This window comes from Euphorbia lathyris, chromosome 10 (genome assembly GCF_963576675.1).
Source record: "Euphorbia lathyris chromosome 10, ddEupLath1.1, whole genome shotgun sequence".
Taxonomy (NCBI): Eukaryota; Viridiplantae; Streptophyta; class Magnoliopsida; order Malpighiales; family Euphorbiaceae; genus Euphorbia; species Euphorbia lathyris.
In genome coordinates, this window is record NC_088919.1 from 71679475 (window position 1) to 71686133 (window position 6659).

Here is a 6659-nt window from a genome sequence, read left to right on the forward strand (position 1 = left end):
AAATGTGACAGACTCATCCCCAGAAAGTTCATCAGAGAGGCAGCCTCGAATGAGAAGCTTGAGTGAGATTTATGCAGAAACTGAAGAAGTAGATAACGCTACTTTATTCTGTTTGTTTGGAACCTGTACAATTTGAAGAAGCTGTTCAGGAAAAGAAATGGAGACAAGCAATGAATGAAGAAATAAATTCCATAAAGAAGAATGACACTTGGGAATTGGCAACACTGCCAAAGGGAAAAAAAGCTGTAGCAGTGAAGTGGATTTTCAAAATAAAGAAAAATGCCAAAGGAAAAGTGGAGAAGTATAAAGCTCGCCTTGTTGCAAAAGGTTTTTCTCAAAAGGCCGGAATTGATTATGAAGAAGTTTTTGCTCCGGTGGCTCGAATTGAGATAATTCGATTAGTTATTTCTTTGGCAGCTCAACAAGGATGGAAAATTCACCAAATGGATGTCAAATCAGCATTCTTAAATGGAACTCTTGAAGAAGAAGTTTATGTCAATCAACCATTGGGTTATACTGTGAAAGGGCAAGAAGATAAGGTGTTGAAGTTAAAAAAGGCTTTATGTGGCCTTAAGCAAGCTCCAAGGGCTTGGTATTCTTGCATCGATGACTATTTCCAGAAGAATGGCTTCACAAGATGTCCATATGAGCATGCTTTGTATATCAAGGAGAATGAGGATGGAAAAATAATGTATGTATGCTTGTATGTTGATGATTTAATTTTCACAAGATCTGATCAAAAGATGATTGAAGAATTTAAGAAGTTGATGACAAATAATTATGAGATGACGGATTTGGGGCTGATGTCATATTATTTGGGCATTGAAGTTAAGCAAAGTGATGAAGGTGTCTTTTTATCTCAGAAGTCATATGTAGAAGCTATTTTAAAAGAATTCAAGATGGATAAATGCAATTCAGCTTCTACGCCAGTGGATTGTCGAAATAAGTTGTCAAAGCATGATGATGAAGAAAAGGTGAATCCAACTTTGTTTAGAAGGTTGGTTGGAAGGCTGAGATTTTTGACATGTACAAGGCCAGATATCTTATATGGAGTTGGACTCATTAGTCGTTACATGGAGGTTCCAACTTTAACTCATATGGAGGCAGCAAAACGAATACTTCGATACATCAAAGGTACACTGGATTATGGTTTATTTTACTCTTCCCAGAACAATTGTATGGATTCAGTGATAGTGATTGGGGAGGAGATGTTGATGATAGAAAAAGCACAACTGGTTTTGTGTTTTTTATGGGAACTGCTGTTTTTGCTTGGAGTTCTAAAAAACAAGCAATTGTTACACTTTCAACATGTGAAGCAGAGTATGTTGCAGCAGCTTCTTGTGTTTGTCATGCAATATGGTTGAGACGGATGTTAAAAAGTTTGAAGTTTGCTCTAGATGGAGCAACTGATGTTTTTGTTGATAATAAGTCAGCTATTGCGTTGGCTAAAAATCCGATCTTTCATGATAGAAGCAAACACATTGACACCAAGTATCACTTTATTAGAGAATGCATTGGAAGGAAAGAAATTCAACTCAAGCATGTACCATCCAAAGATCAAGTTGCTGATATTTTTACTAAAGCTTTGAAGTTGGAAGATTTCAGCAGATTGAGAGTTGTTCTTGGTGTTACTAAGGGATAAATTATAAGTTTAAGGGGGTGTGTTGAAATAATGAACTTATAATTAATAGTCTTTAATTTGGTTCACTAGAGTGCCCAAGAGTCATTTCTGTATCTGTGTCTGTATCTGTATTTATAGAGAGTTAATGTGGTTTACTAAGAGTCATGTTTGTAATCTATAAATACCTATCAATACAAAGTAGTAAGGCAAGAGAATCAGAAGAGAATTTCTTCCAGCAATTATACTCTTCCTCAGTACCTCTGAAAGTTTATTTATTTGATCCAACAAGAACACTCTAAAGGATCCGATGAAAAAAAAGGATCCATTTTGACATAAAATGGATATATCCATAGACCGCTGACTTATATTTATGAGATGATAAAATATGGCAAAACCTTTACCACGAATTGGTTCACGCAGAACTGGACGCATTGGTTCACGTAAGAATGCACGTAAAATACCAAAAGGAGTTATTCATGTTCAAGCAAGTTTCAACAATACTATTGTGACCGTTACAGATATACGGGGACAAGTAATTTCTTGGTCCTCCGTTGGCACTTGTGGATTCAAAGGCACAAGAAGAGGAACACCATTTGCTGTCCAAACCACAGCTGGAAATGCTATTCGGACAGTGGTGGATCAAGGCATCCAACGAGCAGAAGTCATGATGCGGCATTAAGAGCTATTCGCAGAAGTGGTATACTATTAACTTTGGTCCGGGATGTAACCCCTATGGCACATAATGGCTGCAGACCCCCTAAAAAAAGGCGCGTGTAAAAATAAATAGTGAAGAGATTTCAAGAGAAATAAATAATTCAACGAATTCACAATAACAATATTATTATGGTTGGAGAGAAAGTAACAATATCTACTCGGACACTGCAGTGGAAATGTGTTGAATCAAGAAAGGACAATAACCGTCTTTATTACAGACGCTTTATTCTGTCTCCGCTTATGAAAGGCCAATCCGATACAATAGGCATTGCGATTCGAAGAGCTTTGCTTGGAGAAATAGAAGGAACCTGTATCACACGTGCAAAATCTGAGAAAATATCACACGAATTTTCTACTATAACAGGTATTCAAGAATCAATACATGAAATTTTAATGAATTTGAACGAAATTGTATTGAGAAGCAATTTGTACGGAACTTGTGACGCGTCTATTTGTGTTAAGGGTCCTGGATATGTAACTGCTCAAGACATCATTGTACCACCTTTTGTGGAAATCATTGATAATACACAGCATATCGCTAGCCTAACCGAACCAATTGATTTGTGTATTCGATTACAAATCGAGAGGAATCGTGGCTATCGTATAAAACCGACAAAAACCTTTCAAGACGGAAGTTTTCCTCTAGATGCTGTATTCATGCCGGTTCCAAATGCAAATCATAGTGTTCATTCTTATGGAAATGGGAATGAAAAGCAAGAGATACTTTTTCTCGAAATATGGACAAACGGAAGTTTAACTCCTAAAGAAGCACTTCATGAGGCTTCCCGTAATTTGATTGATTTATTTATTCCTTTTCTACATGCAGACGAACAAAACTTACATTTAGAAAAAAATCAGCACAACTTTACTTTACCCCTTTTTACTTTTCATGATAGATTGACTAAATTAAGAAAAAATAAAAAAGAAATACCATTGAAATACATTTTGATTGACCAATTCGAATTGACTCCTAAGATCTATAATTGCCTCAAAAGGTCTAATATACATACATTATCAGACCTTTTGAATAAGAGTCAAGAAGATCTTATGCAAATTGAAGATTTTCACATAGACGATGTAAAACATATATTGGGTATTTTAGAAATAGAAAAGCATTTCGCAATGGATTGACTAAAGAATCAAATCGAAATCCATTGGATTTCAATTCATTTTCGTCTTCTTTCGAAAAAAAAAAATCCAATTTAGCTCTTAGTACAGGATCATTCAAGTCGGGTTTTTTTGTTATTGGGATAGGTGAATTCTTATAGATCCATCCTCCGAAGGAACCGAACATGATAATTTTTTATCATCTGGCTCGAGCAAGAGTCAAACGAATCAAACAGATTCTTTTCCTCTAGGCCTCAATTTTAATCGACGTTCGGTCTCTTCTTTCTTTGACCATGTCTAACTTTCTTCTCATGTTGGCATCATCATCCGCCTCAAAGTAAAGCACTTTTTTGGGACTTGTGACACCAATGTCTATTAGGATATAGGATTCGATTTCATAGGAGAGGAAGAATGGAGTTTCTTCCGTAGCCATCCTTGGGGAAGTCCGGTAGGCCTATCAGACACATGGTAATTGGTCCACCTAGTCAGGGTCAATGAGTTCTAACCTTTTTTTCAAGCCTTGGACGATAGTATGGTTCGTTACTTCTGTTATTATGTTTCTCCGGGGGTAGGCCATATAAGTGAATCAAAGTTTAAGGTGTAGCTACTGGCAGTAGGTTTTGAAATCTGTATTGTCAAATTGTTTCCAATTATCCGTAATGATTGTATGTAAGATTCTATACCTTGTGAGTATTTTCTATCCAAAAAAATAGTTGTCGTTGTTGTGGCTGACATTGGCTCGGTTTCCACCCATTTGGTGAAGTGGTCCACTATAACTAACATGTACTACTTCTACTTCTTGGCTTTGGGGAAAGAGCCTATGATGTGAAGTCCCCATGTGGCAAAGAGCCATGCTGGATTGATGATTTTCATGGCTGAAGCGGGTGACCTTATCACTAGGGAATACCTTTGACAAGCCTCGCACTTCTTTACATACTCAACTACATCCTTCGCAATTAATGGACAATAGAGTCCTTGTAATTGGATCTTTCTAGCCAATGCTTCTCCACCCTAACGGGCTCTATCGTCTCCCTCATGTATTTCCTTAAGGATATACTGGGCCTTCTTGAAGCCCATGCATTTCAGCCATTGATGGATGAATAACTTTTAGTAGAGGCCTTCCCCTAATGCTGAATAACGTCTGACTTTTCTTAGTACCGAGTCATGAGTGAAGTTGTAGCCATATTGTTTCATTCACTTGAATAAGTATGCTGCAACTAAATAAATTAATATGAACTGTGAAAGGTTGTGGAAGGGAAAATGATAAAGGCTTTTAGGGTTTTTAAAATTAATTGTAATCGTCATGCATTCCTACATTTAATAACATATTGGGATGAACTACCGGTAGCACTAAATTTACTAAATATCAAGAACTAGCACAAATATACCAAAAGTATCATAAATATTCAAAACAATTGCAAACTTAAATTCAAAATTTCAATAACTTCAACTTTAGAAATTGAAGTTTCAAGCTCAAATTTCGAAATTTTTTAGAAAACACAATAAAATTAGAAAATAAGATTGACAATTTGATTTAAGAAAAAAAATTAAAAATAGATAATAATGGGAAAATGAGAAATTAGTTAATAAAATGATGGGAAAAATAATAAAATTAGATAATAATAATAATGGGAAACCAATTATTAGAAAGTGGCAAAATTTGAAATTTTTTTAGAAAACTTAAATTCAAAATTTTAATAACTTCAACTTTAGAAATTGAAGTTTCAATTTGGAAAATTTCTATAAAAAACAATAAAATTAAAAAATAAGATTGACATTTTGATTTAAGAAAAAAAATAAAAAATAGATAATGATGGGGAAAAATGTGAAATTAGTTCATAAATTGATGGGAAAAAATAATAAAATTTGATGATAATAATAATAGTGGGAAAACAATTATCAGGGAGTAGCAAAATTTGGAAAAAAAATAGAAAACTTAAATTCAAAATTTCAATAACTTCAATTTTAGAAATTGAAGTTTCAAGCTCAAAATAATTATTAGAGAGTAGCAAAATTTGAATAATTTCTAGAAAAAACAATAAAATTAGAAAATAAGATTGACATTTTGATTTAAGAAAAAAATTCAAAATAGATAATGATGGGAAAAATGAGAAATTAGTCAATAAAATGTTGGAAAAAAATAATAAAATTAGATAATAATAATAATGGGAAAACAATTATTAGAGATTAGCAAAATGTAATACCAACTGTTCACTTTTCCTTATACCAACTGTACTACCTCATTCTTTTGCTAAATATTTATGTCTTGCTTAATATATAACATATATTTTTTGGGGGGGCTACCGAAAACGAAACCACTATTCCTCAGGGCGGTGTCGGAGACCGGAGGGGCTTTGGCCCCCCGGGTTGTAGACTGTGTCTGCCACTGCGTGTCACCAATGAGTCCCACCAAGTCCGGTGAGTCCGACACCGCCATGGCGACCCCGTGGAATAGCCCGTGCTTGATAGGATCATATTGATTATTGATATAACAACTCGAATTGAATATCACTAGTACAAAAATGGCCTTTAGTGACCCCTTATTGGCAACGGTTTCTAAACAAAACCGATGTCAATGGTCTTTGATGTCGGTTTTTTCAAAAAACCAACCCCAAAAAAGACTTATTGACATCGGGTTTTTTTTAAAAACCGATGCTAAAGAGCTTTGGGGTCGATTTTGATAGAAATTGTTGCCAATACTATGATCATAGGCAACGGTTTTTTAGAAAACCGACCCAATGTTTTATTATTCGTTACTGTTTTTATATTACCGACTCCAAAGACCTTTCAATTTTTTAAGAAATGATCATTAGAGTCGGTTTTTAATAACCATTGCTAATATTATTATTATTAGGGTCGGAGAAATGTGATGTGGGTAGAGAGAGGTTTCAAGAAGAGAAAGATTGCAGAAGAAGAAGAGAGCAAGGACAAAAGGGTGAGAGCATATGCATATGCAGAGGAAACAGAGGAAACTAAAACCAGGAACTGTAACAGTAACAGTGACCAGCGGCGGATGTAGGGGGGTCAAAGGGGTCATTTCCCCCCCCCCCCCCCCTTCATCCCAAAAAAAAAAAAAAAAAGTCCTAAAATAAGAGGTCAAGTGCAAAAATAAGAGGTCAAGTATAATTTGGCAAATGCAATCCTTTGTCTTACTGCGTGCTCCGTTTTTTGTAGTAAAATCATTTACACATGCTTGAGGCTCATCTTCGCATTTTCC

The 6659-nt window shown here is 35.1% G+C and overlaps 1 pseudogene; it reads left to right on the plus strand.

Annotated features, from left to right (window-relative positions):
* Positions 1-1918: 1918 nt before the first annotated feature.
* LOC136209748 (DNA-directed RNA polymerase subunit alpha-like) lies at positions 1919-3519 on the plus strand (annotated as a pseudogene).
* Positions 3520-6659: the final 3140 nt, after the last annotated feature.